The sequence below is a fragment of the Leptodactylus fuscus genome, chromosome 3, assembly GCF_031893055.1.
Source record: "Leptodactylus fuscus isolate aLepFus1 chromosome 3, aLepFus1.hap2, whole genome shotgun sequence".
Classification (NCBI taxonomy): Eukaryota; Metazoa; Chordata; class Amphibia; order Anura; family Leptodactylidae; genus Leptodactylus; species Leptodactylus fuscus.
Window position 1 is genome coordinate 171,185,506 of NC_134267.1, and position 16,736 is coordinate 171,202,241.

Here is a 16,736-nt window from a genome sequence, read left to right on the forward strand (position 1 = left end):
TGAAGGCCCCAGAGGTCAGATATCCATTACTGATATATGGGACAGTTAATAAATATGAATTGTGGGACAGATTTCTGATATAAATGATAAATATGGCAGGCCCGTTTTCAGAAAGTGGAGAATCCCATCCATACACTGCAGAAAAATACAGGCAGCAGACATGCGGTGATTTCCAAAACCGTTGCGGATTTGGAAGTCACAGCATGTCAATTATACCTATACAAATGCAGGACGGTTTCCCTATAGGTATAACGGAAGCAGAGAGTCCACAGAGGAAACCTATGCGGACTTTCTGTGAAAAGCATTGTGGGAAAAAAACGGATTTGTTGCCCCTGCAGTTTCTCACAGTGCTATTTGCTGCAGCCCGCTATGTGGGAACATAAAGTCACTTTTTTTTTTTTGCAGCAGAATTTGTTGCACAGCACGTAGGCCATTTTTTGCCACAAAATTAACCCAAAATTCAACGTCACTTTGCTCAGTAACTCTCCCTCCATATAGTATAACAATAGTGATAAATACTTGTTGTATATTCACAATCTGAACCTTGTGGATCCCTGAAACTGAGAAGTTCCACACTAATAAAGTATAACACAACATATGATAAAGTCATGTTTATAGCATAAATAGAAGAGAAGTATCTCTCTTGTGTAAACTAGGAGAGGAGGACAGGCAAGAAGACAAGTTTCTAATTAATAGACTTATCTTGGCCGCTAAAAAAATAAAACATTTGCTCCCATGACAACTAAACTAATGGAATGTAACAGCTCATACTGAGAATAGCATCCACAGATTGACTCGTGTACTGTATGTGTGAAGCATGCTCTATAGACGTGACATGTAGATGAAGAGTCCTGGAATACGGATACATTCATGAGCTGGACATTCACTTTTTATAGCAGGGATCCTAAACACTTCTTAGGCCAAGTCCCCGGAGAAATACCTGAAACGTTCCAAGAATTTACTAATATGCTAATATACAGAAATGAAACAAGTTTCCCCATTAGTGTATATTTGTTAGGCCTTGTTCACATCTGTTTGTAGTTGTTTTCTCTCTGCATGATTCGTGCAGACACCGCACAGAAATCACACAAACCTCATTATAGTCTATGGGGTCCATGTGGTTTCTTAGCTAACCGCTTTTTAAGGTGCTTGGTATTCCATTCAGGGGGTCCCCAAGCAGACTCCCCCAAGCTGAACACCACACACATGTGAACTGAGCCTTACACGGGTTCAAATCACTACACAAAATCTAATACATGACAAAAGAAACATCAATGATTATTTACATCCAGCAGTGGATTATTGCAGTATTTAAAGGGGTTTTTAAAAGAAAAGTGTCTGTTTGTTCTATTGATGGGTTAATAAGTGCCAATACCTTTAGCGATTTTTGAGCCATAGGTGGGTTTCTCAGGGACCTGTTGGAATCTTCTGCTTTCATTTCCTGCTGTCATTGCTAATGCAGTATTTCATGGTACTCCCTTTTATTACCTTTTCCTCCTTCATTTACTTCCCTTTCCTGTCTCCTTAGCTATCCCATCCACTACTAGCCCTTCACAAATAACTAAATCACATAACCTCACCCCATCATACTTACGTGTCTTCCTTCTGTGGGATGGCTCCTCTCTTTTATTTACGGTATACTTTGCCGGCATGCACGCAATAGTTTCAGCACTGTGCTGTAGCTGCCAGCGGCCATTATTGTGAGGCCTCTCCTGTATTGAACTACAAGAGCAAGAGAGGCCTCCCAAAAATGGCTGCCGGCATGAGCACTCGACTCTGCTGGTGTCTCACTGGCAGAGCCAACTGCACAGGCGTCGGAGGTGACGCAAAGGAAGACGACGAAGGGGAGGATCCAGCCGAAGATAGAGGCGTCGCTGGAGCGTGTTTTCAAGCAGCAGTGGGGATGCGCTCATCGCATTTTCAGCGCTGGGACCCACGCCCATCGCTGCAAGAGAACTAATTTGCATACCGGTAAAAATTGGTATTTCTAAGGAACGGCGCAGCGGAGACCACGTCTAAAGGTAACAGACGAATAGCCTTTCTAAAGACTTTTCTGACGTTTGATCGGCAAAAAAATTAATTTCAATGGTAGAATCCTTTTAAGTACAAAGTTATTCAACATTTATTTTGTCAATTTCTAGAAACAGCGCCACTCTTGTACATGTGTTGTGTCTGCTATTGCAACTCAGTCCCTTTCATCTGAATGGGGCTGGGCTGCAATATCAGGTGCAGACCAAACAGGTTTTTATCGTTTTTAAAAAAAATCTTAGCTCATTTAAAGGTAGTCTGTCTCCAGGATAAGGCATATTAGGGCTGAGGCCCCACATTGCACAGATTGTGGATTGCCTTGTAGGTTATAAGTAAACTCTGTAAGCAGTGGGTAGCCAGTGAAAGGATTGGCATGGGGAGTGGGAGTAAAGAGGGGAATTAATCTGGCAGCAGCATGAGTGGATTGGAGCGGTGTAAGAGTATTTAAAGGGGCTCTATCATTAGATTTTAGGGTTTTGAGATAAAGATATGCCTGAATAGCTGGTGCTGGAGCGTGTCCTTCCCGGCGGTTTCTATTGAAATTTTGTGCGTACGCAGTAGCTCTCCAGAGGGAGCGATACTGCGCACACTCCAGTGCCATTTTCATGTAGAGAACATTGCGAGCTGGCGCTGGAGCGTGCTCTGTAGCGCACCCTCCAGAGCACTACTGCGCACGTGCAAAATTTTTTTTTTTTTTTTTTTTAAATGTAGATTGTGAGCCCCACATAGTGCTTACATTTTTTTTCCCTATCAGTATATCTTTTTGGGATATGGGAGGAGATCCATGCAAACACGTGCATGGAGAAAATGATTTGCATATCCATTTCAAAGTTTAAGAAATAGAAAATTCAAGAAACGTTTTTAAGTTAAAGGCGCCTGTAGGTGGTAAGGTGCAATTGAAATTTAACATGAGGAAACCAAAGACTTGTAGGCTAAAGCCCCATGTAGCGAAGCACAGCTAAAAACATTTTTTTTCTGCAGAGTTTTTTGTTGCAATTTTGCAGAGTTTCTGCCTCTATTATACCTATCACAGAGTGAGCATCCAAAAAGGACCATATAACTTTTTATAAACAATTAAAAACCATCCCCTAATAGAACATTGGTCACCCTAAAAAACAGTAACGAAACAAATAATTCACCCTAAGGGTCCATTCACACAGAGGAAAATGGAGCTTTTATTTGGCGCTGAATTTTCACCACTGAAAAAAAGCCTCCCATTGATTTCAATGGATTCCTCTAGTTTTTTTTTCCACTTGCTGAATTTTCCACACCCTGAAAATTCTGCGCCAAATACAGTGCCATTTTCCTCCATGTGAATGGAGCCTAAGGCCTCGTTCACATCTGCATCTCCGTGTGCTTGCTGCCAGATCTCCACAGGGATCATACAGACAGAAAAGTAATTCACAATCTACTTTCCTGACTGCATGATTCCTGTGGAGATCTGGCGGCAAGCACACGGACCCCATTATAGTCTATGGGGGGGGGGAAGGTGTCCTCATGCGAACTCCCCCGGACAGAATACCAACGCAGATGGGAACGAGGCCTTAAATTGAACAGCCTAATTAGTCCAGTGTCAGGTGTAAGTAGTCACACCCAAATGTGGTCCTGAGAACATAGGATCACTAGAGATGCAGTCTCAAAAAATATTAGGGGATCAAATGATGATAAAGGGATGTGTACTAATACAGCAGCGACCAACACTTAATGTTTGTAGCTGGGCGCATAGTGCATCTATACAATGGATCGACTGAACATAAAGATCCCTATGCCACAGGCCACTGCTGAACACTAATATCGCAGCAATGCATTCCCTCAACCTGAACACAGAGGCACCTTGATTGGCCGTGTCATCCTAAAGATATTTCTTCACTCTACACGTTTCGCTGGAGATTCCTCCAAGCTCATCAGGAGATAATGCCCTCATCAAAAAATAAAATGGCGACAACAATAATATGCGGAAAAAAAACGTAGTTGCTAGAGCTTTATTGGTAGGCAGTGGTACTTAGAGCAGCTGACGCTATTATACGTATATGGAAAACACCAGCTTTTGTGTAGGTATAATTGACACACTGCAGATAAATGCTGATGATCTATTTATAGATCCGAACAATGGGGGTCTGCTTTCACTTCACAAGCCAGTGATATCAGGGTATGATACTGAATCATTTAGTAGTGTGATGCACACTGTTCTCTCTGAGATTTACAATCCAAAAATATAGGGATAAAGATTTCAGGATAGGCTAGTGATGGCGAACTTTTAGAGACCAAGTGCAAAAGACTGCAACCCAAAACCCACTAAATGGTCTCAAAGTGCCAACATGGCAATTTAACCTTAATACAGAGCAGATGCACAATTGTAGACAGTTATGGACCTGCAACATACAGTCGTGTAAATGGGGCTTTACAGAGCTTTCAATGATACAAACTGATGAAGCCTTTCCGGCGAAACGCGCGTCAGTGTGTTAATCCTCTTTCTTAGATGTGGTGTGCAGAGGTCCATTTATATTGACATTATGTCTGTGGGTATGTATCAGATATTAACTTTATGATGTTGCAATTGCTAGGAGTTACTCTGCCCACCTGGTTTTGAGAGGGTGGTAGTATTTGTCCACTACTTGTAGTGGACCTTCCATAGTTTGTGTCTCTTCTTTGTTTTGTATGTTTTTTATTGTTTTGTGATATTCAATAAATATATTTTCATATTTTTATAGTGATTTTTGTATGGTCTCAATTTGTTAGTAGAATGATACAAACTACTTTGTACTGAAAGGTAATGGTCACTGCATTTGGTTCTTTAATGTGCACTATTTACATAGCACAGGATCTGTTTTATAGTGACTGTGCAATGTTATCACAGGCTGTACTAATATCACGTCTGCTACTTTGTGATATAAATAGTGAGGGGACCCCAGACAGTACAATCTGCCCCACAATAGCCCTCAGACAGTACAATCTGCCCCACAGTGGCCCCCAGACAGTACAATGTGCTCCACAGTGGCCTCCAGACAGTATTATATGCTCCACAATGGCCCTTGCACAGTATTAAATGGTCCACATTGGCTTCCGCTCAGTATTATTTGCTCCACAGTGGCCTCCATACAGTATTATATGCTCCATAGTAGGCCCCCACACAGTATGATATGCTGCACAGTAGCCCCCACCTAGTAGTATACGCACCACAGTAGGCCTTCACACAGTATTATATGCTCCACAGTGGCCCACACACAGTATTATATACTCCACAGTAGATCCCCACACAGTATTATATACTCCACAGTAGGCCCCCCCAGCTCCGCACCTCTAATGAGGCAAGGTGATGTGGCGGCCTCAGGCGGCACTCCGGAGGGGGCGGCAGCCGCGGCAATTTATTTTTTAACTTTTTTTCCATAAACTAGCGCAAGAGAGGGGTTGCTCTTGAAACAACCCAAGCGGCCCCTCTCCTGCTCTGGTTTAGACCTCTTCATCTCAGCGCAGGTGGTGTCTTCACGCCTCCTATGCTGAGACGCTGAGACCTCTTGTGTCACCCCCTCTACCTCATAGATTGTAAGCTCTTTTGAGCAGGGCCCTCAGTCCCATTGTGTGAAATGACGTTCTTTGTTATGTATGTCTGTATCTGAACCCTATAAATTGTACAGTGCTGCGGAATATGTTGGCGCTATATAAATAAAATGTATTATATTATTATTATATTATAGACGCAGATGTCTTACTGCCAAGTGAAGAGGAGGCGGCAGCGGGAGCGGCGGCACAGTCGGTGAGTTAAATACTTTTTTTTTGTTTTATAATAGTCCACTACCTGCTGGAGTATTCCCAGCAGGTAGCACCCTATTTACCTACCTCCCCGGGCCTGCTCACTGCCGCCCCCGATTCCCCTTCTACTATAGGCCGTGGAGGAAGAAAGAGATAGGAAGACATGAAACTGGGGTAAGATGTACGGGGGCATGAAATTGGGGGCAGCCATACTGTAGGGGGGGCATGAAACTGATAGTGATGGTAGTGGTAGTGATGAAAGGGGCACATTAAATTGAAGGTTGATGAAGGGGAGGATATGAAACTGGGGGCAGACATGGGGGGGACATGAAACAGGGGGCAGTGATGGAGTGGAAACATTAAACTGGGGGCAGATGAAGGGGGATATGAAATTGGGGGATTGATGGAGGGAAAACATTAAACTGGAGGGAATATGAAGGGGGGTTATTAAACTGGGCACAGATGAAGGAGGGGCATTAAACTGGGGCAGCTGGAGGGAGACATTAAACCATAGAAGTTTGGCTGACATGTTGTCCCCAGTTTAATATCCCTTTCCAATTGCCCCCAGTTTAATGTCCCCCTTCATCTGCCACTAGTTTAATGTCTCCTCTTCATCTGTAATTAATTTATTGTCCCCCTCAATCTACTGCCACTGTTTAATGTCCCTCTCCAGCTTCCCTAGTTTAATATTCCCGCATTTTCCCTCAATTTAAACTGGGGCACAAGGAGAGGGACTTCTTTCTGTGGGAAAATTGGAGGGGAACATTATAATGTGGGGACATATAATGTTAGGGTCACTGTTGGAGCATTATACTGTGTGGGGGCACAATGAAAAATGGGTGGGGTCAACACAGAAGTGGGTGGAGCTAAATTTCCCACGGTGCGCATAGCACGCCACACATTTTGTCCCTCTTTCTGTTCTTTGAAAGTTGGGCAGTATGTCAATGTGTATGTCTGGAAATTCATTTCAGAATTGCCCAAGCATACCATAGGAATATAATGGAAACATATCCAGAGTTGTAGCTTATTTTAGGACATATGATGCAGGAAGAACAAAGCCATGAGAACAGTTTCTACCTCTGTACTCCCTATAGCTACACCCTACCTGGTACTATACAATCTAGAGCAGGGGTCTCAAACTTGCGGCCCTTGGGACAATAGTTTGCGGCCCCCACGCAGCTCCCTGCATGTCCCGCTATGTCACTTTAGTGTTTTACTTAAACTTTCCTCTGATCACTCCCCCACTCTTATAACAGCAACAGAAAGTGATGGGTTAAAGGTGGAAAGCTAGTACTACTGAAATTTAAAACTCAAGGACCTGTGTGTGACGTCAGACGTCACGTGACTAGGGAGGCGTGTCTTAGTGTGCTGGCCGGAAGATGAAGAGATTTAGTACTGAGAGGAATGTGAGATGCAGAGTGGAGTGTGTGTGTGTGTCAGTAACCTAGGGGCAGAGATGGAGGGGGGGACATGAAACTGGGGCCACAGATGGAAGGGGAACATGAAACTGGGGGCAGAGATGAGGGGGAGCATGAAAATGGGGGCAAATGGAGGGGGGACATGAAAATGGGGGCAGATGAAGGGGGATATGAAATTGGGGCAGATGGAGGGGGCACATAAAACTGGGGCAGATGGAGGGACGACATGAAACTGGGGACAGATGGAGGGGGGACATAAAATAGGGCAAATGAAGAGGGATATCAAACTGGGGGAGAAATGGTGGGGGGAGATGAAACTGGGGGTAGATGAAGGGGGGCACTTAAACTGGCGACAACTGGAGAGGGCAGTAAACCGTGGGAGTAGCTGGAGGGGGACCTGTCTGCCTCTATTTTTCCCCAGTTTATTGTCATCGTCCAGCTACCCCTACGGTTTAATGTCTGCTTCTAGCCTCCCAAGTTTAATGTCCCCCTCTAGTTGCCCCCAGTTTAATGTCCCACTTCAGCTGCCATTAATTTATTGCCCCCCTCCAACTACCCCCACTGTTTTATGTCCCCCTCCAGCTGCCCCAGTTTCATGTCCCCTCTAGTTTCCCACAGTTTAAACTGGGGCACCAGGAGAGGGACTTAATACTGTGGGACAGTTGGAAGGGAACATTATAATGTGGGGACATATAATGTGCGGGTGACTGTAGGATGATTATACTGTGTGGGGGAACTTGAAAAATGAATAAGAATAGGCGGAGATATCATAAAATTGGGCGGAGCTAAATTTACTGCGGCGAGCATAGGTTGTGGAAAACCTGATGCGGCCCAGCCTCACCCAGACTTTACCTTAAGCGGCCCCCGCGTAAATTGAGTTTGAGACCTCTGATCTAGAGGATGCACATAAATCTATTTAGACCTTGTGCAAAATCACTGCTGACACATCCTAGGGCCAATGATGTGTTTGTGACATTCAGGTCATTTTCTAGTATTAGTTTCTAAGCATCCTATAAAACTGCATTGCTTTTAGTAAATTCTGTGCTATTTACCAAGGCACTGTCACAAACTTTATAACAAAAAGCGTATTATTATACGACAATTCATAATATAATTGTCCCAGGCTTGGGGTGAAGCCCTTAATCTTGTCATAGTAACTAGTAAGTAGTGTAAATGATTTGCCAGCTGACAAGTGACAAGTAAATATTCTACCACGTGAACAGCTTTCATAGAGTACAGGCTGTAACACGTCTGGTAATATGACTGTATCACTGAATATTCTTAGCGGTCTGCACATCTCTGGAAATTGGATGTTCAGAAACCAGTATCTTCCAGTAATGCCTTCATATTACAGAGAATTCACAAAAAAAGTGACAGTCACTTTCTATTTATCTGTTCCACAGGTCTTATCCATACAGTAATATATACTGTACTGTAATATGGCTACTGATTTTGTGCTTATTCTGTGACGCCTGCACTGTCACACAGGTACTGTCCCCTGGATACACCATATGATAGCACTAAGAACATCTGTTGGACTATCATACGAAGCCCTAGGCAATCCATGTGCTGCCGCACAGGGTGGGTACACACAGCTTTGTGATCTGCATGAACCATTAGTTATGTATCTTTCTAGAAAAATTGGGTAAGCAGTATTGCTGCAATGTGTACATGACGTTTGTATGGCAGTGCATGGAGGGAATATGGCTCTTTAGCAGAGGCGTAAGTAGCGGGGTAGCAGTGGTAGCGGGGTAGCAGTGGTAGCGGCTGCCACAGGGTCCAGGACATTAGGGGGCCTGGTGACAGACGTTAATTCTGTGCTTGTTTTTTTTTTTTTTTTTAAATAGGCCGCTACCTGCTGGAGCAACTCTCGCAGGTAATGGGCTCTATTTACTTACTGATCCAGGAGAGGGGATTGGTAAGTAAGGCCACGGGCCCCACAAACACTACTATTATACTCAGGGGTCTTTTCAGACTCTCAAGTATAATGATTGGCGGCCCAGGGGAGGTGAGGGAACATAAAAAACGGAACATAAAAAACACTGTTATTTACCTCTCCTGGCTCCAGAAGGCTTTGGGCCTACTTGAGTGATATCTCTGACGTCACATGGGCCAGGCTTGCGTCATTATGTGTCGCAACACAAGTCCAACTCAAGTGACATCCTGTACGTCGTTGAAGATGGCCAACATCAGCAAGGACTGCATTGGAGCCAGGAAGAGATAAGTAACATTGTTTTTTATGTTTTTTATCCACCCCTGGGTCTCTGATTATTATACTCTGGGGTCTGAAAAGACCCCAGAGTATAATAATTGTTCATGGGTGTCCACAATGGAGCATAATACTGTGTGCAGGGGCCACTATGGGGCATCATACTGTGTGTAGGGGCCACTATGGGAAATAATAATATGTAGGGGCCACTATGGGGTATAATACTGAGTACAGGGGCCACTATGGGCATAATAGTGTGTGCAGGGGCCACTATGGGAAATAATACTGTGTGAAGGGGCCTCTATGGGGAATAATACTGAGTACAGGGGCCACCATGGGCATAATAGTGTTTGCAGGGGCCACTATGGGGCATAATACTGGGTGCAGGAACCACTATGGGGCATAATACTGTGTGCAGGGGCCACTATGGGACATAATACTGTGTACAGGAGCCACTATGGAGCATAATACTGGGTGCAGGGGCCACTATGGGGCATAATAGTGCATGCAGGAAAGCTGTTGGGGGGTTTGGTCAGTCGGGATCTTCAGCGGGGGGTCGGTTAGGGGGGCCATGTCAAAAGTTTGCCACGGGGCCCTGCCATTCCTAGTTATGCCACTGCTCTTTAGTAGAGGTACAGTACATCAAAGCCTTTCTCCCCTAGTATGGGTGCTGTACTGTAGCGGTGTTCATGAGCACAAGACTACTACGGGGTAAAACTGTCTACTTTGGTAGTGATACTATACATCTCTTCATTCTGTATTGTGGTATAAGTCAGCAGATTTCATACAAAAGACTAGGCCCACTGGGTGACAACCTCTATAAAAGCTGCAATGACAGCCATAATAGTTGTCAGCAAGCTTTCTAAGAAACAGATGTACAGAAATAGATATATACGTATGTCTGAAATATGTGTAACTTATAAAGGTAATTCTTTATCTAAAGCATTTCATACATCAGAACTGCACTACTCCTTCCTAACCCCACATCAGGACAATAAGCAGCTGGGGGCAAATTCTTTAGCGATTACTTCTAGAATGGGAAAACTGCTGAGATAAGTTGAAGACAGTTCACCTGTGAGGACTCACACTGCAAAATGACACTTGGTATTTTAAGCCTCAAGCCAAAAAGTGTTGTATCATTTTTTATGTAATTAATGTAACCTGAATGTGAACCCTGGTAATATAATAAGAACATCGCGTTTTACTAAGAATGATCAATTATGCATCCAATTTACAGAAAGCAACAACTAGACAATCTCTCAACAAAGACCTGCCTGGGATGAACGAGACGTGGATTGTTTTGTATAAGTCAAAAGGAAATTTGATCATTCTTACAGGGTGACATTTGTCTAGCAAAAAAAATATTTTGTAACTGCACAATGAAGGTAGATTATAGGGGCTCTATCATTGGGAAAAGTCATGGTACTATTCCGTTATCGGGCCAGCAGCAGCGCAGTTCAGCAGCAGCTTTCGGGACAGCAGTTCAGCAGCGGGAATTACAATGACATCCGAGGACTGCTGGCCCGATGCTTGTGCCCAGTAACCAGTACATCGATGACCCCCCTCCCCCATCCTTCTCCTCCTGCCAGTGCTGCCCCCCAGCTCTCCTTACATCTTCCCCGTACCCTCTCCCCGCCACACGACTAGGCCTCACCTCAGCGCTAGTACCGAGACCGAAAGGAAAGACACCGGGGCTCAATCCAGGCCCTGACAAGAAACACGCCGACTATAGGAACGGTGAGCTACAGCGAGCCGGAGGGACAAACTTTCTGCAGCGTCCGGCGGCTATCTAGTAGCATTCATTGCTCAAGATTTACGGTGAGGCCTATTACAGGGAGAGGGTACGGGGCAGATGTAAGAAGAGCTGGGGGGCAGCACTGGAAGGAAGAGGAGGATGAGGGCATCGATCGATGTACTGCCTACTACACACAAGCACGGCCTCTATCATCGGGCCAGCATCGGCTTAGTCATGTGGCGGGGAGAGGGTACGGGGTAGATGTAAGGAGAGCTGGGGGGCAGCACTGGAAGGAGGAGGAGATGGAGGGGGGGGTCATTGATGTACTGGCTACTGGGCACAAGCATCGGGCCAGCAGTCCTCGGATGTCATTGTAATTCCCGCTGCTGAACTGAACTGCTGTCCCGAAAGCTGGTGCTGAAATGCGCTGCTGCTGGCCCGATAACGGAATAGTACCAAAGTCATTTTTAGCTAAGCACTGTGAGAAAGTGACAGGGAAAGTTCTTGAAGGACGATATATCTCCCCTAGGTTCCTCACTTATGTGTGGTAAGTGAGGTCTTCACATGGCTGTATCAAAACCTCACCTGTGAGTTTAACCCTTCTTATTCCAATGCAGGAAGGAACTTTCATGTACAGGTGAGAACTGGGCCGCATTACAGGCCTATAAAGCCTGACAAGACTTTAGACCTGAGCAGTTCCTGGGGGAGAGTGGTGGAGCCAGGTCCTGTCCATACACCCTGATATCTGGTGAGACCAGTGTGTGCGCCACAGCTCCTGTTTTGGTTGTTTTTTTTCCCGTGTGGTTGAAGCAAGTCACACGTTTACTATTTTTTCCTGAAGTTATGGCTTGTTTATTTTGTCTGCCAATTTCTTATATTTTGTTGCAAAATAAATGCACAGGTTTAAAACCCTGTTGAACCTGATTTTGCTGCCTGTGTCTGACTGTCTGGGTCCGCTGCTGCTACTGCTGAGTGTATCTCCCCCACAGCACATACTTGCATAGCCTTTAGAATGCTATTCCACACCTACCTTTTGTATGTAAATCGCTTCAATAGTTTTTGAATGAGCCCATTTTTATTCATATGCTAATTAGCCTCCAGCGAGCACCCCAGAAGTCTCATCGAACATTGTCTCTCTCCTATGTGTACAGAACAGGCTGCTGCTGATGACTCCTCTCCATGCTATCACACACACAGCACACAACAGAGAGAGAGGAGTGTGGAGTCCAGAGTTCTTCCCTCCATCTTTATTTGATCACATTTTAATAATAGTAAATAGAGATGAGCGAACAGTAAAATATTCGATATTCGTTTCGAATAGCCTCTCAATATTCGACTATTCGATTGAATATCGAAGCCCATTATAGTCTATGGGAGAAAATGCTTTGCTACAGGGGATCCCACCATTCGACTCAGGACACTATGACACCTCAGCAAATGATGCCAACACCTCTGCAATGCAACTGGGACAGCAGGGGAAGCATGTCTGGGGGCATCTAACACACCAAAGTCCCTCTATTACCCCACTATCACAGCCTAACAACTACACACTTTCCACACTCAAAAAAACCTCTATCAAAGTGGGAAAATACCTGGAAACCTTCTTTCTTCCCCAAATGGACAGAAACCCCAATTGAAGCTAAACAAACATTAACAAGCACCCTTTTAAATCACGTTTCCCATGACAACCACAGATAGAATAGGCAATGGGAAATCCAACAGTACTCACCCTTAACTGTCATTGTGGATGTGTGTGATGTGGTAAGACCTTCCAAAATTCACTTTTATGGCCCTTAACGTGAGCCCTTCCAAATTAAGTTACAGGCCCTTAAGCTGAGCTACCAGCAGAGATTGAGGCCCTTTAGGTGACTTCAGCCTTTTACCTGCAGAGTTTTAGGCCCTTTAACTTAGTTAATCCTTGCACCAGCAGAGATTTGTTGGTCTTTTCGGCGAGTTGAGCCTTTAAACAACAGAGATTTAGTTTTTGGCCCTTAGAGTGAGTAGATCCTTTAAACAGCAGTGTTTTGACCCTTGGAGTGAGTAGAGCCTTTAAAAAGGAGTTTTTGGTCTTTGGAGTGAGTAGAGCCTTGCACCATCAGTGTTTTTGGCCCTTGGAGTGAGTAGAGCCTTGCACCAGCAGTGTTTTTGGCCCTTGGAGTGAGTAGAGACTCTAATCAGCAGAGTTTGGGGGGAATCAGAGTGGATTGAGACTCTAACCAAAAGAGTTGGGGAGAATCAGGGTGGATTGAGACTCTAACCAGCAGAGTTGGGGAGAATCAGGGTGGATTGAGCCTAGTAGGAGCACAATTGTGCAACGCTGATGGTGGAGGAGTATGAGGAGGAATTGTAGAGGGTGAGCACACACGTGAAACTTCATGTCGGGGTGCTTGACTCTGGTGGACATGAAAATGATGGCTCGATCCAGTGGCTGTTCATTTTTATCAGCATCAGCCGGTCAGAACTGTCAGCTGACAGCCGGCTGCGCTTATCCGTAATTATGCCACTGGCAGCGCTGAAGACCCTTTCCGAAAGCACGCTAGCAGCAGGGCAGGAAAGGACCTCCAATGTGTACAGCGCAAGTTCCAGCCACAAATCCAACTTGGAGACCCAATAAGTATAGGCCGCAAGGGATCAGAGAGGACAGGGCTGGTGTCGGCCAGGTACTCCCGCAACATGCGCCTATACTTATCCCTCCTGGTGACACTAGGCCCCTCAGTGGCAGTACTTTGGTCATGGGGTGACATTAACGTGTCCCAGATCTTGGAGAGTGTGCCCCTGCCGGGTGTGGACCGGATGACAGTATGTCGCCTGTTGGAGGAACTCTCCTTCATATTCTGCACCAGTTGCTTGTGGCAATTACTCATGCGACTGGCCCTCCCCACTACCGGAATAAAATTACAAACATAATTAGGTCGAGGATTGCAAAAATCCAGTAGTCGTTGCTCTCCAGGATTTTGGCAATGCGTTTGTCAGTTGCAAAGCACTCCAACATGTATTCAGCCATGTGTGCCAGAGTGTTACTTGACGTCATTTGGCTGCCCCCACCGAAATGGTCACTCTCCATTTCCTCCTCTTCCTCCATTTCGCCCCAACCGCGCTGCAGCAATGGGACGCAATGAACTTCCTGGCTAGCCTCCTGTGTGACAATGAGATCTGCCACTTCGTCATCCTCCTCCTCTCTCAATATATGCTGTGAAGCAGACAGGAGTGTGCCCTGACTATCCTGCTGGGATGTTTCTGCTCCTATACCCGACTTTTCGGCGTCCAATGCGTTATCCCTGATGGCAATGAGGGATTCTCGCATCACACACAGGAGCGGGATTGTGACACTCACGAGTGCATTGTCACAGCTGACCCTCATGGTTGACTCCTCAAAGACACGCAAGATCTCGCATAAGTCTGCCATCCATGGCCACTCATGGTGCAGAAACTGCGGGAGCTGACACTGAGGAACCCTTGGGTTTTGGAGATGGTACTCCATCAAGGGTCTCTGCTGCTCACACACTCTACTCAACATGTGGTATATCGAGTTCTAGCGTGTGGGGACATCGCACATCAGCCGGTGTTCTGGCAGATGGAGGCGTTGCTGGAGGCTTCGGAGGCTAGCAGCGGCTACTATGGACTTGTGAAAGTGGGCACACAAGCGCCGCTCTTTCACCAGTAGCTCGGCTAAATTGGGGTATGTTTTTAAAAACCGTTGCACCACTAAATTGAACACGTGGGCCAGGCATGGAATGTGTTGGAGGTTGGCAAGCTCCAGAGCTGCTACCAGGTTGTGGCCGTTATCACACATGACCATGCCTGGGCCCAGGTGCAGCAGCGAAAACCATGTTGCCATCTCATCGAGGAGGGCATCCCTCACCTCTGAGGCAGTGTGTTGTCTGTCCCCCAAGTTTATAAGCTTCAGCACAGCCTGCTGACCGTAGGAGGTGAAGGAGGAGGATGGTGGTTCAGAGCCCCTGCCAGGAATGTTGGGCGGAGAAATGAGGTAGACCGCCCCAGATTGTGACCCGGTCCCAGCCTCAACTATCAGTGAAATGTGGCGTCCCTGTCTGCATGCACTTGTCCACGCATCGGTGGTCAAATGGACCTTTGTGGAAATCGCGGAACTTTGGGCCTGCCGGATGTTGCGTGACACGTGCTGGTGCAAGGCGGGGATGGCACAGCGAGAGAAGTAGTGATGGCTAGGGATGGCATAGCGAGGTGCCGCACTTGCCATCAGGTCACGGAAGGCCTGAGTTTCCACAAGCCGAAACGGCAACATCTCCTGGGCCAGCAGTTTGGAGATGTGCGCGTTTAAGGCTTGTGCATGGGGGTGGGTAGCGCTGTATTTTTGCCTGCGCTCAAAAGTCTGGGAGATGGTGGGTTGTTGTGAGGAGGCACATGATGGTACAGGTGAAGGAGGTAAGGCAGGAGAAGGAGCTAAGGCAGGAGAAGGAGCTGATGCAGGAAAAGGGGAGGATGAGGGAGAAATCTCCAAAGTGCTGGAGGCAGATGTGGAGGTTTCCTGGCTGCTGGTCTGGACTGCAGAGCCAGCACTGGCAACAGTGGGAGAGGCAGTGGCGGCAATGCTGGACGACGATTGTCCTGCGTTTGCTCTTGCCACTGAGCCCAGTGCTTGCCTTCCAAATGACGGCGCATGCTAGTGGTTGTAAGGTTGCTCTTTTCAGAGCACCTACTCAGTTTGCAGTTGCAGAGTGTGCAAACAGCACTATATTTGTCCACAAAACATACATTAAAAAAAATTCCACACCACCGAAGACCGTGGCCTTGATGGGGGAGTTTTTCTAGGCTGGCTACAAGAGGTAACATGTTGGGCCCTGCTGGCTGTGGCCTGGCTTCAGTGAAGCAGCTGTCCTCTGCCTCTCGGCATGCGTCTACCTGTAGCCACCCTCTTTGGTGCTGCACTTCCCTCCACATCTCCACTGCTCTCCCCGCTTGACATCCGCCCTGTCCAGGTCAGGTCAGTGTCCTCGTCGTCCACCACCTCCTCTTCCAATTCCTCTGATGGCTCCTCCTCCTCCTCTTGCACACCGACGACGGCAGTAGGCTGCCCTGATGGCAACTGTGTGTCGTCATCGTCGTCACTGAGAGAAGATTGCTGGTCAACAACAACAACAGGAGATCACGGATGCTCCAGTGTTTGTGCCACAGGACACAGAAACTCATCTGTTATCTGAGGGACAGTAAATGGAGACGAAAACAGCTCCTGGGAGGTGGGAAAGGTGGGATTAGGTTGCTGGGAAGATTGGGTATATTGTGAGGAAGGAGGACCAGACTGTTGGGTAGGAGGAGGAGTTGAGGTAGGTAGAGGCTGACTGGCTGGTGGAGAATGTGCTGGAAACATTGTCCGCCAGCCATTGTAATGCCTCTTCCTGGTGCTCGGGCCTAGTTAGGTTTGTACCCTGCACCCTACTTATTGTGGCCATCAAGCCAGAGACTGTGGGGAAACGCAATGCTTGCTGCCGCAGAGCTGTAGGCGCAGTAGACGCTGTTGGTTGAATACAGCCTTGCTCCACATCTGCATTTCCACGCCCCTGTCCTCGTCCTCGTCCCCTTATGCTAGCCTTACGCATTTTGGATGTATACTAATGCC

General features: G+C 46.5%; 1 long non-coding RNA gene across 1 annotated transcript in view; it reads left to right on the forward strand.

Moving 5' to 3' along the window:
* Positions 1-7,130: 7,130 nt before the first annotated feature.
* Positions 7,131-16,736, forward strand: part of LOC142197996 (uncharacterized) — a 215,827-nt gene continuing 206,221 nt past the window's right edge. Inside the window, exon 1 of the long non-coding RNA XR_012715338.1 lies at positions 7,131-7,143. This is a non-coding gene — a long non-coding RNA (uncharacterized LOC142197996). The remainder of the gene's footprint in view (positions 7,144-16,736) is intronic.